The sequence below is a fragment of the Crinia signifera genome, chromosome 8 (assembly GCF_055691185.1).
Source record: "Crinia signifera chromosome 8, ASM5569118v1, whole genome shotgun sequence".
NCBI lineage: Eukaryota > Metazoa > Chordata > Amphibia > Anura > Myobatrachidae > Crinia > Crinia signifera.
This window is the reverse complement of record NC_139224.1, coordinates 2,125,454-2,146,367: the sequence shown is the minus strand read 5'-3', so window position 1 is coordinate 2,146,367 and position 20,914 is coordinate 2,125,454. Positions and strand designations below refer to the sequence as shown.

The 20,914-nt window shown below is 48.2% G+C and overlaps 1 protein-coding gene across 1 annotated transcript in view; it reads right to left on the bottom strand.

Annotated features, from left to right (window-relative positions):
* Positions 1–16,299, bottom strand: part of LOC146025618 (G-protein coupled receptor 22-like) — a 225,051-nt gene extending 208,752 nt beyond the window's left edge. The window contains exon 1 of the mRNA XM_083155563.1: positions 15,944–16,299. The gene's annotated coding sequence lies outside the window, so the exon portion shown is untranslated. The remainder of the gene's footprint in view (positions 1–15,943) is intronic.
* Positions 16,300–20,914: the final 4,615 nt, after the last annotated feature.

The following is a 20,914-nucleotide window of genomic DNA, read 5'->3' as shown; positions in this document are numbered from 1 at the left end:
CAGCACAGAGTAGTGACAGGAGGCTGATGGTGTACTAATGCGGGAACAATGCGCAGGATGCCACTGACTTAGTTATATAAGGAGCAGGGTCTCCGGGCAGCACAGAGTAGTGACAGGAGGCTGATGGTGTACTAATGCGGGAACAATGCGCAGGAAGCCACTGACTTAGTTATATAAGGAGCAGGGTCTCCGGGCAGCACAGAGTAGTGACAGGAGGCTGATGGTGTACTAATGCGGGAACAATGCGCAGGAAGCCACTGACTTAGTTATATAAGGAGCAGGGTCTCCGGGCAGCACAGAGTAGTGACAGGAGGCTGATGGTGTACTAATGAGGGAACAATGCGCAGGAAGCCACTGACTTAGTTATATAAGGAGCAGGGTCTCCGGCAGCACAGAGTAGTGACAGGAGGCTGATGGTGTACTAATGCGGGAACAATGCGCAGGAAGCCTCTGACTTAGTTATATAAGGAGCAGGGTCTCCGGGCAGCACAGAGTAGTGACAGGAGGTTGATGGTGTACTAATGCGGGAACAATGCGCAGGAAGCCACTGACTTAGTTATATAAGGAGCAGGGTCTGCGGGCAGCACAGAGTAGTGACAGGAGGCTGATGGTGTACTCATGCGGGAACAATGCGCAGGAAGCCTCTGACAGTTATATAAGGAGCAGGGTCTCCGGGCAGCCAGAGTAGTGACAGGAGGCGGATGGTGTACTAATGCGGGAACAATGCGCAGGAAGCCTCTGACTTAGTTATATAAGGAGCAGAGTCTCCGGGCAGCACAGAGTAGTGACAGGAGGCTGATGGTGTACTAATGCGGTAACAATGCGCAGGAAGCCTCTGACTTAGTTATATAAGGAGCAGGGTCTCCGGGCAGCACAGAGTAGTGACAGGAGGCTGATGGTGTACTAATGCGGGAACAATGCGCAGGAAGCCTCTGACTTAGTTATATAAGGACCAGGGTCTCCGGGCAGCACAGAGTAGTGACTGGAGGCTTCTGGTGTACTAATGCGGGAACAATGCGCAGGAAGCCACTGACTTAGTTATATAAGGAGCAGGGTCTCCGGGCAGCACAGAGTAGTGACAGGAGGCTGATGGTGTACTAATGCGGGAACAATGCGCAGGTAGCCTCTGACTTAGTTATATAAGGAGCAGGGTCTCCGGGCAGCACAGAGTAGTGACAGGAGGCTTCTGGTGTACTAATGCGGGAACAATGCGCAGGAAGCCACTGACTTAGTTATAGAAGGAGCAGGGTCTCCGGGCAGCACAGAGTAGTGACAGGAGGCTGATGGTGTACTAATGCGGGAACAATGCGCAGGAAGCCACTGACTTAGTTATATAAGGAGCAGGGTCTCCGGGCAGCACAGAGTAGTGACAGGAGGCTGATGGTGTACTAATGCGGGAACAATGCGCAGGAAGCCTCTGACTTAGTTATATAAGGAGCAGGGTCTCCTGGCAGCACAGAGTAGTGACAGGAGGCTGATGGTGTACTAATGTGGGAACAATGCGCAGGAAGCCTCTGACTTAGTTATATAAGGACCAGGGTCTCCGGGCAGCACAGAGTAGTGACAGGAGGCTGATGGTGTACTAATGCGGGAACAATGCGCAGGAAGCCACTGACAGTTATATAAGGAGCAGGGTCTCCGGGCAGCACAGAGTAGTGACAGGAGGCTGATGGTGTACTAATGCGGAAACAATGCGCAGGAAGCCTCTGACTTAGTTATATAAGGAGCAGGGTCTCCGAGCAGCACAGAGTAGTGACAGGAGGCTGATGGTGTACTAATGCGGGAACAATGCGCAGGAAGCCTCTGACTTAGTTATATAAGGAGCAGGATCTCCGGGCAGCACAGAGTAGTGACAGGAGGCTGATGGTGTACTAATGCGGGAACAATGCGCAGGAAGCCACTGACTTAGTTATATAAGGAGCAGGGTCTCCGGGCAGCACAGAGTAGTGACAGGAGGCTGATGGTGTACTAATGCGGGAACAATGCGCAGGAAGCCTCTGACTTAGTTATATAAGGAGCAGGATCTCCGGGCAGCACAGAGTAGTGACAGGAGGCTGATGGTGTACTAATGTGGGAACAATGCGCAGGAAGCCACTGACTTAGTTATATAAGGAGCAGGGTCTCCGGGCAGCACAGAGTAGTGACAGGAGGCTGATGGTGTACTAATGCGGGAACAATGCGCAGGAAGCCACTGACTTAGTTATATAAGGAGCAGGGTCTCCGGGCAGCACAGAGTAGTGACAGGAGGCTGATGGTGTACTAATGCGGGAACAATGCGCAGGAAGCCTCTGACTTAGTTATATAAGGAGCAGGATCTCCGGGCAGCACAGAGTAGTGACAGGAGGCTGATGGTGTACTAATGCGGGAACAATGCGCAGGAAGCCACTGACTTAGTTATAGAAGGAGCAGGGTCTCCAGGCAGCACAGAGTAGTGACAGGAGGCTGATGGTGTACTAATGCGGGAACAATGCGCAGGAAGCCTCTGACTTAGTTATATAAGGAGCAGGGTCTCCGGGCAGCACAGAGTAGTGACAGGAGGCTGATGGTGTACTAATGCGGGAACAATGCGCAGGAAGCCACTGACTTAGTTATAGAAGGAGCAGGGTCTCCGGGCAGCACAGAGTAGTGACAGGAGGCTGATGGTGTACTAATGTGGGAACAATGCGCAGGAAGCCTCTGACTTAGTTATATAAGGACCAGGGTCTCCGGGCAGCACAGAGTAGTGACAGGAGGCTGATGGTGTACTAATGCGGGAACAATGCGCAGGAAGCCACTGACTTAGTTATATAAGGAGCAGGGTCTCCGGGCAGCACAGAGTAGTGACAGGAGGCTGATGGTGTACTAATGTGGGAACAATGCGCAGGAAGCCACTGACTTAGTTATATAAGGAGCAGGGTCTCCGGGCAGCACAGAGTAGTGACAGGAGGCTGATGGTGTACTAATGCGGGAACAATGCGCAGGAAGCCACTGTCTTAGTTATATAAGGAGCAGGGTCTCCGGGCAGCACAGAGTAGTGACAGGAGGCTGATGGTGTACTAATGCGGGAACAATGCGCAGGAAGCCACTGACTTAGTTATATAAGGAGCAGGGTCTCCGGGCAGCACAGAGTAGTGACAGGAGGCTGATGGTGTACTAATGTGGGAACAATGCGCAGGAAGCCACTGACTTAGTTATATAAGGAGCAGGGTCTCCGGGCAGCACAGAGTAGTGACTGGAGGCTGATGGTGTACTAATGTGGGAACAATGCGCAGGAAGCCACTGACTTAGTTATATAAGCAGCAGGGTCTCCGGGCAGCCAGAGTAGTGACAGGAGGCTGATGGTGTACTAATGCGGGAACAATGCGCAGGAAGCCACTGACTTAGTTATATAAGGAGCAGGGTCTCCGGGCAGCACAGAGTGGTGACAGGAGGCTGATGGTGTACTAATGCTGGAACAATGCGCAGGAAGCCACTGACTTAGTTATAGAAGGAGCAGGGTCTCCGGGCAGCACAGAGTAGTGACTGGAGGCTGATGGTGTACTAATGCTGGAACAATGCGCAGGAAGCCACTGACTTAGTTATATAAGGAGCAGGGTCTCCTGGCAGCACAGAGTAGTGACAGGAGGCTGATGGTGTACTAATGCTGGAACAATGCGCAGGAAGCCACTGACTTAGTTATAGAAGGAGCAGGGTCTCCGGGCAGCACAGAGTAGTGACAGGAGGCTGATGGTGTACTAATGCGGGAACAATGCGCAGGAAGCCACTGACTTAGTTATAAAAGGAGCAGGGTCTCCGGGCAGCACAGAGTAGTGACAGGAGGCTGATGGTGTACTAATGCGGGAACAATGCGCAGGAAGCCACTGACTTAGTTATATAAGGAGCAGGGTCTCCGGGCAGCACAGAGTAGTGACAGGAGGCTGATGGTGTACTAATGCGGGAACAATGCGCAGGAAGCCTCTGACTTAGTTATATAAGGAGCAGGGTCTCCGGGCAGCACAGAGTAGTGACAGGAGGCTGATGGTGTACTAATGCGGGAACAATGCGCAGGAAGCCACTGACTTAATTATATAAGGAGCAGGGTCTCCGGCAGCACAGAGTAGTGACAGGAGGCTGATGGTGTACTAATGCGGGAACAATGCGCAGGAAGCCTCTGACTTAGTTATATAAGGAGCAGGGTCTCCGGGCAGCACAGAGTAGTGACAGGAGGCTGATGGTGTACTAATGCGGGAACAAAGCACTGTGCGACGTTCCTCTATATGAAGTTATGGTCACGTCCCCAATTAGGGAGGAGGTGAGGAGCAGCAGAAGAAGCAGGAATGTAAAACCTTTCATCTGTATACAATAGTTTTCTTATCATAAATCCATCTGCTGGCGGCAGAATTCCACTTTGGCCAGTAAGGAAACTGAAACAGACATGAGCAGTTTAAGGGCGGGATGTATTAATATACATCACCGCCCCTCGCCTGACAGCCGCCGCCGCGATGCTGCCGCATATGTACTAACATATGCGGCTAGCATCGGTTTGCGGTGACAAAGACCCCGAGATACCTGTGATGTGGTCTGCGGGGGTCTCCGTCATATCCCGGCGGCTGCCAGTGTCCCCCTGCGTCTCCTCCTCCCCCCTGCAGCCGGATGTCCTCCTGGCTGTGACACCTGCTGGGGGAGGAGGAGATCGATGGAGGACGCAAGGGGGGGGGGGGGGCGCGGACAGCGGGTGGCGATAGAAGCCCATAGGCTTCTATAGGGTATCCCTGCCAGGTGAAGACGGGGCAAACAGGTGTTGGTAGATAGGAAAATGCGGTAAAACCCCCATTTTACCGCATTTTCCCTATAGTACATCCCGCCCTAAGGGGGAGATTCTCTAAAAATCTCCGCCCCCTTCGCCGCCCATCGCAATTATAATTATCGCATATGTTCTAACATATGCGATAATTATAGCAAAGGACAGTTCTTGTGTTAAGAGCTGTCCTTTGCGGTGAGAGTCGCCGGGTCCCAGCAGGTCCCGGAGCCTCCCCCCCCTCCCACACCCGGCGCTGCTGCTGCTGCGCCGGGCTCTCCTCCTCCCTGCACCCGGAAGAGGATCAGTGCAGGGAGGAGGTCACAAGTGAGGGGGCGATGTGGGGCGGCGGTGGGATGCGGTAGAAGCCCATAGGCTTTTATGGGGCATCGCCAGAGTTTTCTGGTGATGCCCCCCACCGCGGTAACCCGGCGGGGGATGCCTAGTGCATCCCAAAATGCGGTAAAAACCCAGATATCAGGGTTTTTACCGCATTTTTAACTTAGAGAATCTCCCCCTTAGAGAGGTGAGGGTCAGTGCAGTGTCCAGGGCATCAGTGCACCCTATGCCAGCCCTGCCTGCTGAGCCCATAATATCATGGCGTTGCGTGGAGGCGGATGCCAACAATGGGACGTACAGCGCCTCTGCAGGGGAGAATGAGCACATCTGGCATAAAAGGGCACCTTGAAAAACAGAGGTCAACCTTTTGCCAGTGTGGACATAATGTATGTTCACCAATTGCATATAGAAACTGTAGATCTATCATCCGAACATGGTTCCAGTTCCGGGCCCTGGTTGTGACAATGGCACCGCTCACATGCCTGAAGTCGTAACATATTTAGGAGACGTGTCCACTGACTGTAAAGAAACGTGTGGATGATTGGGAACATCAGCTTTCCCCCACAGCAGTAAAAATGGGGGGGGGGGGGTTGCCTCCAGGGAGTCCCGTGATTGCAGGGACTAGAGAAACATAAAGACTGTATCATTATATCACTGTATCGTTTGATATTTATTCATAAGGTCCATACACACTGGGCAACTATGCCCAGCGTGTAAGGACAGCGATGATGTGCGGGGAAAGCAGCTCGGTGCATACACACTGAGCGGCTTTCCCTCTGCCCAGCGCCGACGGAGGGGGGGGGAGCAGTGGCGGAACTCCTGGAGGCAATGGAGTCATCTGCCGCCGGGCGCCAGCCTTAAAGGGGGCACTGGCTCCATTGCCTCCCGGGGGTATTCCCTTATTTTATGCAGCAGCAGCAGCTGTGGGCCCCTGGTATCCTTATTGTATGCATGACCGCGGAAGCGGCGCATCGTCCTCCCACCCCTCACCAGGCTGCTCACTGCTCTGCGGAAGTCGCCTGACATCCGGCAGCAGCCTGAGCAAGTGAGAGTCAGCTAACAGAGACTAGGAGCTGGAAGTCGGCTGCCGGATCATCGCCACATGTGGTGCGCCCAGTTCTCCTCTGCTACCGCCGGGTCCCTGGCAGTGTCGGCTCTCCCCCCTGCTGCTGGATCTCCACTGGGCCTTTCCTCCCGCTGAATCCCTACCACACACCCATCAAGTAGGTTTTAGTTGAATATACCTGTAGCTAATAGTTTAATGTCCTCGACTTTGACTCCCCTCAAAATATGGGTTTAAATCGAGTTATTCATGTTATTGTGTAGTAACTATACATTGTGGCAAACTGAATATATAGATTATTATTAATATACAGATGAAGCCAACACCTTCTGAGGCGAACAGACTTGGCGCGTTCATTGCTGTGAATGGGGCAAGTGTCTCACATGCACGTGCGCCTCATTCACACTGTGGTGCCCCAAGGCATTTGTCAAGAGCCACAAAAGATGACTGCAGCTGCATCTGTACTTGTTTGTGATTTCTATTGTATAGGAACATCACTGGGACCCTGCTGTCACTCTCCATGTCTCTTTGTCCCTGTAGTCAATCACTATGTCCCCTCTGTCCCTACTGTCACTTTCCCTGTCCCTGCCTATATACTTATTTATTTGGGGGGGGGCACCAACATTCATCTTGCCTCCGGGCACCTGGGACGAACTTACGCCACAGGGGGGGAGGATGGCGTTCCATAGCGCAGCACTATGCAAAGCCGTCCTGAAAGCCGCTCATCTGGTATAACCAGCAGATGAACAGCTTCCCCGGCGATGTTGCGGGAGCGCGCAGCAGCGCTCATCGCCTGGGCATACACACTGGGCAGCGTTTAGAGCGACTTTCAGCTCAAACTTTACATCGAGCCTTAAATCCTTGTATGATAAATAACCTTAGCTTTTCTAAACCAGCAGCCCATTTCCAAGCCTCTTAGATACAGGGTACCAAACACCTGTCCCAATCCGATCTGTATTGCTGATCCGCCAAATAAACTGATCGGCAACCAAGATTTGGCAATCCCGATAGTTTTACTGGTCAGGATCGGCAAATCAGGGACAGGCGTCAGGAGATCGGGAAACAACTATATATAAAAAAATGTTTCTTACGATTCAGATGAGGACAAATCCACAGGATGCTGATATCTTTACAATGTAGAACATAAGATTATTTTGTTGTGTCCTCAAAGAGATTCAATCTTTGCCTATTTGATCATGCAGAACGCGCCTATCAGGCCCAATGTATATGACACCACTTCCGAATATATATTTCCAGTTGCAAATTTGGGCCGCAACTGTTGACATGGTGACTGAATATTTTTTGAAGGGCAGATACGTGTTTTGTGAGTGAAGCTTCTGCAATATATCAAATAGGACTGCACTGAGGCATTGAATGCAACAATACTATTAACTTACTTAATGCACGCACAAGAAAATAAAATACAGTAGTTAGATCGATAAAGCCTGTTAACTGATCCAATTGATATTTACAGGAAAGGACATTATTTAGTAATTTGTTTCCTAACTTGCCTACCTGACCCTCTACATGAGGGAGAAAATGCTCTGTTCCTGGACTTCCCTGGTAGTGTATGATTGCCAGCACCTGTGGTGACACCTTTCTTATCAGTTACCTAGCTCCCCACAGGTGCTGGCAATCCTACATTATCCATACCTCCCAGCATGCCCCTCTCCAGGAGACACAATGCTCTGTTCCTGGACTTCCCTGGAAGTGTATGATTGCCATCACCTGTGGGGAGATAGGTCATTACTAAGAAAGGTGTTTCGCCACAGGTGATGGCAATCATACATTACCGCTGGGTGCTGGACGGCTCCCCGACAGTCGGGATTCCGACAGTCATTCCTCCGACGTCGTAATCCCGACTGCTCCATCGTGGGGGTCCATGACCCCCATAGAGGGAGAATAAAATAGGTGGCCACCGCGCCCGCAGCGTAGCGAGCGCAGCGAGCCCGCAAGGGGCTTCATTGCGCTCCCCCCGCTGTGCAGTCGGGATTCCGACGTCGGAGAAATGACTGTCAGAATCCCGACTGTCGGTCATTTATACCACACCCTTACCAGGGAAGTCCAGGAGCAGAGCATGTAGACGGTCAGGTAGGCAAGTATGAAGTATGATTAATTATGTCGCAAGAAAGTATTCTAACTGTTTCCTATAGCAGCCATTAAGATTCCAGTTATTTTATAGAACACACTAGATAAATGACAGCTAGAATTTCATTGGTTGTTTTCCCCCTTAGTGACTAGTTATATAATAATAGATAATTGTCAGACCCAGATGAATAATATGAGACCGCCCTGCTTTGCTACCCAGGGGTGTGGTAGTATTAGCACAATTAGGGAAAAAGTCAATTATGAATTTCGCGGATTAAGTGATTCATGTGCATTGCCACTCCATTGGAATTAATGCGGCTTTTGGGTGAAAGTTTTGGGGAAAATATCTACTTTTAGGTAAAACAATAGTTATTTCTATTATTGCTATTTATTTCTGGATAATTGAAGTCCATGCGATCAAGCTAGTAACAGTCTTTGGGCCTAATTCAGACCTGATTGCAGGGCATATTTTGCTACCAAATGGATAAAACCATGCTGCACTGCAGGTGGGGCAGACGTAACAGGTGCAGAGAGAGTTAGATTTGGGTGAGGTGTGTTCAAACTGATATGTAAATTGCAGTGTAAACATAAAGCAGCCAGTATTTACCCTGCACAGAAACAAAAGAACTCACACAAATGTAACACTCTCTCTGCATCTGTTACATCTGCCCCACCTGCAGTGCACATGGTTTTGCCCTTTTGCGATCAATTCTGAATCAGGCCTAATATTGTTCATTGTTTACTGTTTAGCGATCTATCGCTGGCCTGGCTGCACCGCCAATAGCCATATTGGCGGTGCGTGAATCACCTAGTGCGTGCACATTTAGAGCTGATTGGTTGGTTGGTTTGGAGACTGTGGGGTTTATTCAATGGATACCGGTTCCATTCCGAAACTCTTTTGATGGAATGGATCCGTCATCCATTATTTAATGCAGCAGCCAAATCCGGATGTCGAATGTTGCATAATATAAAATGATACAGAGCAGCTGATTGGTTGCCAGGGGCCACTACTCTGTTATCACTGCTTCATACATCTACCCCATAATCTATAATTCAAGAATCTACAAATCGAGCGATTATCGAAGGCGTGAGGGCGACTAGCGAAACAAAATGCATATGGATTGTAAACGCAGTGTCCAGAGCTTGACTGACAGGAAACTGGCATTTGGGGGTGGTAACTGTCAGTTTTTGGGAGTGTCATGAAAACCGTGTTTTAACTGTGACTTCAGCGATGGCCTCGTTCACCCGGTCTCAGCTACAGATTGGTTGAAAGGTCAGAGCTACACACAAGTGCACAGCGGGTTTGGGAATTGCATCCATTCGCATTTCTCTCACAATTTAGGTATCTTAAAATCCCCTCCCCCAGCTGCCAGGTGTCACCTGAGGTGACGCGTCTGCTGTAATAGCGGAAAGTCCTCATCACTAATATATCTCTTACAAATAAGAGACACCATTGTTGATGTAATGATGTCTATGTACACACAATAGTCGCTCATTTGTCATGGTTTCTGTTTATAACACACGCTGCAATTTACAATAAACATAATAGGACTAAGTGCCATTATTCCGCTGCTCAGTAATCTTCCTTTTCTCAACGTTTAGTCATTTGCTGCTTTCCCAGCACTGTTTCCCCAGCTGGGGTCACATGATGAGGACCTGAACTCAGACAAAATGGCCGCTCTCAGGGTTTCATGCTGTGGGCATTTATGCAAAAAAATGACCAGAACACGACTTTATCTGTGGTAAAAGTAATAACAACACATATCAATATCTATGCCGACAGAGCGTTACAGGCGCTGAAGATTCCGCAACAGCCAAAAACATTTATAAACGGGACGCTGGGAATGTATTCAGGTAATACCATGAACCTGTTTAGGACAACCCAGTTTGTCTCATTGTATACCAAGAACTGAAACCTATTGCAGTCTTGTATGGGCTTAGATATAACAATCTGCATATATATTGCTTCCAGGATAGATTGACTATTACTGAAACTTCCAGGATCAGACACAGCTGCATTAATGCACATGTGTGGCCGTAGGAATGCTATTGTGGAAAAGTATGTTACTGTCTTTATGTCAGTGCCAAATGCAGGATTCAAGAGCGGGGGGGGGGGGGGGGGGTGTGTGTTTCCAAATGCCGTGCACAATCTCCCACTCTGCGGAACAAGTGTGGGAGTCTGCAGGAGTGGAAGTGGAATCTGAACAACCCTGAACAACAATATACACATTGGTCTTTAATATGGAATACGGTATTAATATCTGACGCTATAGGCTGTATCATACATTTTAATAATGTAAATAAGTGGTCAGGAAAAGGTTAAACAGATCATAATAAATAAATCTACAAACATAATAGAACCAGTACTGCACTTTCTAAGCTCACAATCTCCCACCTCATGGGAAGGCTCCCTTTGCTTATTCCTGGTAGCTGCTCTCTGGTCCAGTGCCCTGAATAAGGGCTCACTCACTCCACACACAGATGAAACTTGCCTAGAGGAACAACTCTGTATGTAGTAATGTAATCTATAGGCTATGAAGGCTAACGCCATCTAATGATGACATTACTCCAAAATGCTGAGCTTGTACCGAGCTTTGGGAATTTGCTGTGTTTGCAGTCCCAATAGGAAGCTATCACAGCCGCGGAGCTTCTGCAGACATCGCCAGTCTCTGACATCCGCACCCCCCCCCCCCCCTTTGATAAATAGCATACATCCATAAACGGCCATTAACCGACGATTCCTGACTAAATATTCTGCATGATAAATAGACACTTAGGGGTATATTTACTAAGGCTTATAAACATGAAAAGAGGTGATGTTTCTCATAGCAACCAATCAGATTATGTCTATCACTTTCTAGCATGCACTAGAGAAATTATAGGCAGAATCTGATTGGCTGTTATGGGCAACAGCACCTATTTTCATTTTTCTAAGCCTTAGGGGGGTATTCAATCTGGGATTCGGGGCCACTTTTATTTTTCGTTCAATGGTAACTCGACGGATCAGCAGACACGGCCACGGATTGTCAAAAAATGTCCGTGAATTCGACAATCTGCAGCTATTTCCGACATAACAGATCCGATCCAAAACAGTTGAACTAGTTTTGTCGGAAACTGCCTTCAATGCTGTTGTTAACGGCAACATTGAATAGGGGAGTGCAGGATTGAATACCCCCCTTAGTCAATTTACCCCTTAAGTCTGAGAAGCACAATTTCCCCCAGATCTTGGGCTTCGCTAGCACCGGAGCCCCATTTCAGTTTCACACACTGCTGGATATATTTTATTTATGGTCTCAATAAATTTCCCCAAAAAAAAGACATTTCCTTCCAGATTGTTTATTGAGGATGTGCACTTGAAGGATGGACTGTACTTCTGTTCCCCACAGCAATTACAATGAATACAGGGAATCGTTAATCCAATCTGTGACTGTTATTACACTGGGACTAGCACATAGAAGGTGAAGGTGGATAGGAACCACGTGGCCTATCTAACTGGCCCCTGTATACAGGGATAGTAACCACGTGGCCTATCTAACTGGCCCCTGTATACAGGGATAGTAACCACGTGGTCTATCTAACTGGCCCCTGTATACAGGGATAGTAACCACGTGGCCTATCTAACTGGCCCCTGTATACAGGGATAGTAACCACGTGGCCTATCTAACTGGCCCCTGTATACAGGGATAGTAACCACGTGGTCTATCTAACTGGCCCCTGTATACAGGGATAGTAACCACGTGGCCTATCTAACTGGCCCCTGTATACAGGGATAGTAACCACGTGGCCTATCTAACTGGCCCCTGTATACAGGGATAGTAACCACGTGGCCTATCTAACTGGCCCCTGTATACAGGGATAGTAACCACGTGGCCTATCTAACTGGCCCCTGTATACAGGGATAGTAACCACGTGGCCTATCTAACTGGCCCCTGTATACAGGGATAGTAACCACGTGGCCTATCTAACTGGCCCCTGTATACAGGGATAGTAAACACGTGGCCTATCTAATTGGCCCCTGTATACAGGGATAGTAACCACGTGGCCCAGCTAACTGGCCCCTGTATACAGGGATAGTAACCACGTGGCCTATCTAACTGGCCCCTGTATACAGGGATAGTAAACACGTGGCCTATCTAATTGGCCCCTGTATACAGGGATAGTAACCACGTGGCCTATCTAACTGGCCCCTGTATACAGGGATAGTAACCACGTGGCCTATCTAACTGGCCCCTGTATACAGGGATAGTAACCACGTGGCCTATCTAACTGGCCCCTGTATACAGGGATAGTAACCACGTGGCCTATCTAACTGGCCCCTGTATACAGGGATAGTAACCACGTGGCCTATCTAACTGGCCCCTGTATACAGGGATAGTAACCACGTGGCCTATCTAACTGGCCCCTGTATACAGGGATAGTAAACACGTGGCCTATCTAACTGGCCCCTGTATACAGGGATAGTAACCACGTGGCCCAGCTAACTGGCCCCTGTATACAGGGATAGTAACCACGTGGCCTATCTAACTGGCCCCTGTATACAGACACACAAACACAGGGGTTACATTTTGTTGGAGGCCAGTTAACCGAACAGTATATTTTTGGATTATGGGAGATAACCGAAGTCTCCAACGGAAACCCACGCAAGCTTGGGGAGAATATACAAACTCCATGCAGTTGGGAACTGAACCCATGACCTCAGTGCTGTAATGCTAACATTACACCTTCTGTACTACCTATTATCCATTCCACGGACTGCTCTATCCCAAGGTCACGTTTAATACAAGCATCTTGTATCCATTACTAATGATGTGCGTTGAGCACTATGAGCCTCTGAATAATAATGTGCAATGTACTATAAGCCGGTTCTGCTGGCCACTAGTCATGTACACTGTAGAGTCTTTGATTCATCTTTAATCCAGATTGGAGGAATCTAGATAGTGACACAGCTGCAGTGATCACAGTGCCGCGTCCATGCAGCAATAGCGCCTTGTATTTTTAGAATATAGGGTGATCCCTCTGATAAGACAGATAGGATGTATAAAGGGTACAAATGAAGCTCATATCGTATCCGGTCACAGTGTAGTCAGTCACAACGCATTTACTGGCAGCAAACTGGCCATGCAGACCCCCTACACCGGTATATTTCCACCAGAGAACTGCAGTCATTTCAGGATACTGTAATCATTCTGAATAATAAGACGTCTGCATCAAGACACGAGATTTTGATATTTTAGAAACAAACAAGGTAGGTATGTGGACAGTGACAAATTCAAGGGGGGGGGGGGGGGTTGTGTGACAACACCAAGGCACATGCACCCCACCCCCCCACCCCTACCCCACACACACACTCCCTTTCATTTTCTTTACAATCAGCCACTTTATTTGGCAATATAATAGACATTCAGAGTACAAAACCTGATGATAGATCAGTGACATTATACACAACATTATACACAACTAATTGTGACACCTTTGTTTACAGCAAACACATGTTCTGTAATAGCAGCAAAGCTGTACCAGCTATACCCTATTTATACTGTATTTTATCACCACACCCTGTACGTTACCTTGTCATTTGTTTTTTGTTTGCTATGTACGGCGCTGCGGACACTTTGTGGCGCCTTATAAATAAACAAACTACTACTACTACTGAGCACCTACTGTAACCTTGGAGAGGCAGGTATCAGTCCAATATTTGTCCCACCTGCTGTGTATAGACCACACACAAACCACCAGTCAGATGTCAGAATACACAATTAAAATATCATTAACAAGTACAAATCCAGCTTTTACGGTCTCAGTTTACTGCACCAGAAGTGTAACTGAATGGAGAGTAAATGCCAGCTTACAGTATATTATTAGCCACTGAGAATGTTTATTCAGTTATACCCTGTGCCATGCACACAGTATGGATGGGTAACAATCACAGAGCAAAGGGGAACGGAACAGCCTTGTCTGGAGAACTCACAATCAGATCAATACTATCACTAGACAGTGCAAATCCATGATAGATAGGTAGATAGATAGATAGATAGATAAATAATCACAATTTGGATCTTTGATGATATTATCCAGAACTGTGAGGATAATATCAACAAAAATCTGTTCTCAAAGTCTTTTTTTCCCAGTGAGGTGAGCGTTGAGGTGGAATAGGGGCTATAATATTTGGAATTGCTTTATGCTGAGATTCGGGAATCCCCAATTAAATAAAAATTAGTAAACTTTTTTTTTTGCATGTGACATTATCACAGTTATCCCTTGAAAATCTAAGATCAAAGATAGTCCACAAAATGTTGCCAACCGCGTCATATATGTAATTAATTATCTAACATATATTGTGCGCTTTTATTTCTCTGGGACTATTTTGCAACCGGCGCAGGGTGGATATACCTGTAGCAAGGGTATGGCTGCACTGGACGCAGTCCCTAACACAGCCAAAGTGATAGGAAGCAGCAGGACTACATACAGTACAGCAGCTGCTTGTGTATGTCAGTCCAGTCCCTGCAGGATGGATATACCTGTAGCAAGGGTATGGCTGCACTGGACGCAGTCCCTAACACAGCCAAAGTGATAGGAAGCAGCAGGACTACATACAGTACAGCAGCTGCTTGTGTATGTCAGTCCAGTCCCTGCAGGATGGATATACCTGTAGCAAGGGTATGGCTGCACTGGACGCAGTCCCTAACACAGCCAAAGTGATAGGAAGCAGCAGGACTACATACAGTACAGCAGCTGCTTGTGTATGTCAGTCCAGTCCCTGCAGGATGGATATACCTGTAGCAAGGGTATGGCTGCACTGGACGCAGTCCCTAACACAGCCAAAGTGATAGGAAGCAGCAGGACTACATACAGTACAGCAGCTGCTTGTGTATGTCAGTCCAGTCCCTACAGGGTGGATATACCTGTAGCAAGGGTATGGCTGCACTGGACGCAGTCCCTAACACAGCCAAAGTGATAGGAAACAGCAGGACTACATACAGTACAGCAGCTGCTTGTGTATGTCAGTCCAGTCCCTGCAGGGTGGATATACCTGTAGCAAGGGTATGGCTGCACTGGACGCAGTCCCTAACACAGCCAAAGTGATAGGAAGCAGCAGGACTACATACAGTACAGCAGCTGCTTGTGTATGTCAGTCCAGTCCCCTGTTCCGTGCTGCTTCTGCTCTCTCTACCCTGCTCCTGTTCTCACTTGTGGACAGAACCCCTCAGCCCGGGTCATTCTCCAGGAATCCCCCCCCAGGGCGATGGATATTTCTTCCCACCCGCTGCCCATCCAAAGCCATTTCCCATCTTACACAACACAGGGATCCTTTATCATGTAAATTAAATAAATAGCAATTCAGCTGCGATTCTGCAGCAGAACCCCTTAGAAATCATCAAACGCAGAAGCAATCCATCAGGAGGGTCTGACCCCCAGCACTGCAGACCCCAGAGGACGCGCTGACATGCCAGTCACTTTAGGATAAGGCAATGTGGCATCCGCTGGCAGGGAGTAAGATGACTGCAGTGCTACAATGACACTTCCCTAACACATGCAATGATACACTGGACAGGTGATGCAGCAGTGAAGGGGTTAAGCCCGCCAGGCTATGGAGTGACAGTTTCACTGTCTATAGGGTGACAATAGATCGCAATACATAGGTGTTAAAGCTTATTTATCACCAGCAGAATAAAAGAAGAGAAACACCTGAGACTTACCCCTATAGGTGCAGCCCCCGGTAGTCTCCTGTCAGGGTGCTGTGCAGGAAGTTTATTGCCCCCAGGGGTGCTCCGCTGTTCCCCAGTGGTTACACTACGGGGGGCTATAGAGGCATGACGGTGATACGGGGTCCCCTCTGCCAAGGTCTGGATGAGAATTTATGGCTAAGTGCTTCCAATTTCCCTCTCCCAGTAGGAGCCAGCCCCCTGCTTCTGAACCAGATGCTGCCTGGGATGAGGATGATCCCTGTGTGCTGCAGGTGTGTGTGTATGTGTGTGTGTGAGTGTGTGCTGCAGCCTCGCAATCCCTCCTTCCTCTCTCTCTCTCCTTCCCTCTGTTCTTCCCATCACAGACCTCCCTTTCTGTCTCTTCCACACTGTTTATTCTCTCAGCTCCCCCCACTTACTACTCTCACTGCATCACCCCGTCACACACACGCACACACACACACACGAACACACACATAAATACTGTACCTCTCTGACCACCTAACATACATGTTCCCCTCCTATCATACTGTACATACACACATACTGTCTCTGTCTGTTCACCGCATACATGTCCCCCCAACTCTCATACACACATACAGTCTATGTCTGCTCGCCGCACATACATGCGCCCCCCCCCCCCCAGCTGCACTCATACATGTGTACTGCATCTGTGTATCTTACCTCACATACATGTACCCCTTCTCTCATGGTTCATTCTGTCACATACATGTTCCCTTTCTGTGCATCTCTTACATACATGTATGGGTGCCAGTCTGCCAGATGACCTCCCAACAGTCGGGATTCCGATGGTCAGTGTACCGACATCGGATTCCCGACTGTTAAATGCCCGACAGTTAGGATCCCGACTTACAGGGACTATTCTCCCTCATGGGGGTCCTGAGCCTGCAAGGGGCTTTGATGTGCTCGCCCCCCTGTCGGAACACGATGTAGTGAAGGCCAGGCCGCCATACCACACCCTATATGTGTACCGTTTGTTCATTTCACATACAAATTCCTTCTCTCTCAATGTCTCTGTCTCACATACATGTTCACCTTCTATCATACGTTCACCCTGTTTGCTCATCTCTCACATACGTGTTCCCTTTCTTGTGTACATGTGTATGGCCTCTGTCATCTCACATACAAACTCCCTTCTCTAATAAACTTCATTTTGTCTGTAGTTCTCTCATAAACGTGTTCCTCTATCATGTAAAAGTACTGGCTGTCCCTATATTATACATACACTCTCGTACATGGCCACTGCCTCTGTCCAGTGTCCACCTCTCACATATATGTTCCCCCCTCATACATGCATACTGCCTCTGTCTGTCCACCTCTCACATATATGTTCCCCCCTCCTACATGCATACTGCCTCTGTCTGTCCACCTCTCACATATATGTTCCCCTTCCCTCATACATGCATACTGCCTCTGTCTGTCCACCTCTCACATATATGTTCCCCTTCCCTCATACATGTATACTGCCTCTGTCTGTCCACCTCTCACATATATGTTCCCCTTCCCTCATACATGCATACTGCCTCTGTCTGTCCATCTCTCACATATATGTTCCCCTTCCCTCATACATGCATACTGCCTCTGTCTGTCCACCTCTCACATATATGTCCCCCCCCCCTCATACATGCATACTGCCTCTGTCTGTCCATGTCTCACATATATGTTCCCCTTCCCTCATACATGCATACTGCCTCTGTCTGTCCATCTCTCACATATATGTTCCCCTTCCCTCATACATGCATACTGCCTCTGTCTGTCCATCTCTCACATATATGTTCCCCCCCCCCTCATACATGCATACTGCCTCTGTCTGTCCACCTCTCACATATATGTTCTCCTTCCCTCATACATGCATACTGCCTCTGTCCACCTCTTACATATATGGTCCCCTTCCCTCATACATGCATACTGCCTCTGTCTGTCCACCTCTCACATATATGTCCCCCCCCTCATACATGCATACTGCCTCTGTCTGTCCATTTCTCACATATATGTTCCCCTTCCCTCATACATGCATACTGCCTCTGTCTGTCCACCTCTCACATATATGTTCCCTTCCCTCATACATGCATACTGCCTCGGTCTGTCCATCTCTAACATATATGTTCCCCTTCCCTCATACATGCATACTGCCTCTGTCTGTCCACCTCTCACATATATGTTCCCCCACCTCATACATGCATACTGCCTCTGTCTGTCCATCTCTCACATATATGTTCCCCTTCCCTCATACATGCATACTGCCTCTGTCCACCTCTCACATAAATGTTCCACTTCCCTCATACATGCATACTGCCTCTGTCTGTCCATCTCTCACATATATGCCCCCCCCCTCATACATGCATACTGCCTCTGTCTGTCCATCTCTCACATATATGTCCCCCTTCCCTCATACATGCATACTGCCTCTGTCTGTCCATCTCTCACATATATGTCCCCCTTCCCTCATACATGCATACTGCCTCTGTCTGTCCACCTCTCACATATATGTCCCCCTTCCCTCATACATGCATACTGCCTCTGTCTGTCCATCTCTCACATATATGTTCCCCTTCCCTCATACATGCATACTGCCTCTGTCTGTCCATCTCTCACATATATGTCCCCCTTCCCTCATACATGCATACTGCCTCTGTCTGTCCATCTCTCACATATATGTTCCCCTTCCCTCATACATGCATTCTGCCTCTATCTGTCCACCTCTCACATATATGTACCCCTTCCCTCATACATGCATACTGCCTCTGTCTGTCCACCTCTCCCATATATGTTCCCCTTCACTCATACATTCATACTGCCGCTGTCTGTCCACCTCTCACATATATGTCCCCCTTCCCTCATACATGCATACTGCCTCTGTCTGTCCATCTCTCACATATATGTTCCCCTTCCCTCATACATGCATACTGCCTCTGTCTGTCCATCTCTTACATATATGTTCCCCTTCCCTCATACATTCATACTGCCTCTGTCTGTCCATCTCTCACATGTATGTTCCCCTTCCCTCATACATGCATACTGCCTCTGTCTGTCCATCTCTTACATATATGTTCCCCTTCCCTCATACATGCATAATGCCTCTGTCTGTCCACCTCTCACATACAGTATATGTTCCCCTCCCTCATACATGCATACTGCCTCTGTCTGTCCACCTCTCACATATATGTTCCCCTTCACTCATACATTCATACTGCCTCTGTCCACCTCTCACATATATGTTCCACTTCCCTCATACATGCATACTGCCTCTGTCTGTCCATCTCTTACATATATGTTCCCCTTCCCTCATACATGCATACTGCCTCTGTCTGTCCATTTCTCACATATATGTTCCCCTTCCCTCATACATGCATACTGCCTCTGTCTGTCCACCTCTCACATATATGTTCCCCTTCCCTCATACATTCATACTGCCGCTGTCTGTCCACCTCTCACATATATGTTCCCCTTCCCTCATACATGCATACTGCCTCTGTCTGTCCATCTCTCACATATATGTTCCCCTTCCCTCATACATGCATACTGCCTGTCTGTCCACCTCTAACATATATGTCCCCCTTCCCTCATACATGCATACTGCCTCTGTCTGTCCATCTCTTACATATATGTTCCCCTTCCCTCATACATGCATACTGCCTCTGTCTGTCCACCTCTCACATATATGTTCCCCCACCTCATACATGCATACTGCCTCTGTCTGTCCATCTCTCACATATATGTTCCCCTTCCCTCATACATGCATACTGCCTCTGTCCACCTCTCACATATATGTTCCCTTCCCTCATACATGCATACTGCCTCTGTCTGTCCATCTCTTACATATATGTTCCCCTTCCCTCATACATGCATACTGCCTCTGTCTGTCCACCTCTCACATATATGTTCCCCCACCTCATACATGCATACTGCCTCTGTCTGTCCATCTCTCACATATATGTTCCCCTTCCCTCATACATGCATACTGCCTCTGTCTGTCCACCTCTCACATATATGTTCCCCTTCCCTCATACATGCATACTGCCTCTGTCTGTCCATCTCTCACATATATGTTCCCTTCCCTCATACATGCATACTGCCTCTGTCTGTCCACCTCTCACATATATGTTCCCTTCCCTCATACATGCATACTGCCTCTGTGTGTCCACCTCTCGCATATATGTTCCTCTTCCCTCATACATGCATACTGCCTCTGTCTGTCCACTTCTCACATATATGTTCCCTTCACTCATACATGCATACTGCCTCTGTCTGTCCACCACACATATATGTCACCCTTCCCTCATACATGCATACTGCCTCTGTCTGTCCATCTCTCACATATATGTTCCTCTTCCCTCATACATGCATACTGCCTCTGTCTGTCCATCTCTTACATATATGTTCCCCTTCCCTCATACATGCATAATGCCTCTGTCTGTCCACCTCTCACATACAGTATATGTTCCCCTTCCCTCATACATGCATACTGCCTCTGTCTGTCCACCTCTCACATATATGTTTCCCTTCACTCATACATTCATACTGCCTCTGTCTGTCCATCTCTCACATATATGTTCTCCTTCCCTCATACATGCATACTGCCTCTGTCTGTCCACCTCTCACATATATGTCCCCCTTCCCTCATACATGCATACTGCCTCTGTCTGTCCATCTCTCACATATATGTTCCCCTTCCCTCATACATGCATACTGCCTGTTTGTCCACCTCTCACATATATGTTCCCCTTCCCTCATACATGCATACTGCCTCTGTCTGTCCAAATCTCACATATATGTCCCCCTTCCCTCATACATGCATACTGCCTCTGTCTGTCCACCTCTCACATATATGTTCCCGTTCCCTCATACATGCATACTGCCTCTGTCTCCATCTCTCACATACATGTTCCCCTCCATCATACATGCATACTGCCTCTGACTGTCCATCTCTCACATATATGTTCTCCTTCCCTCATACATGCA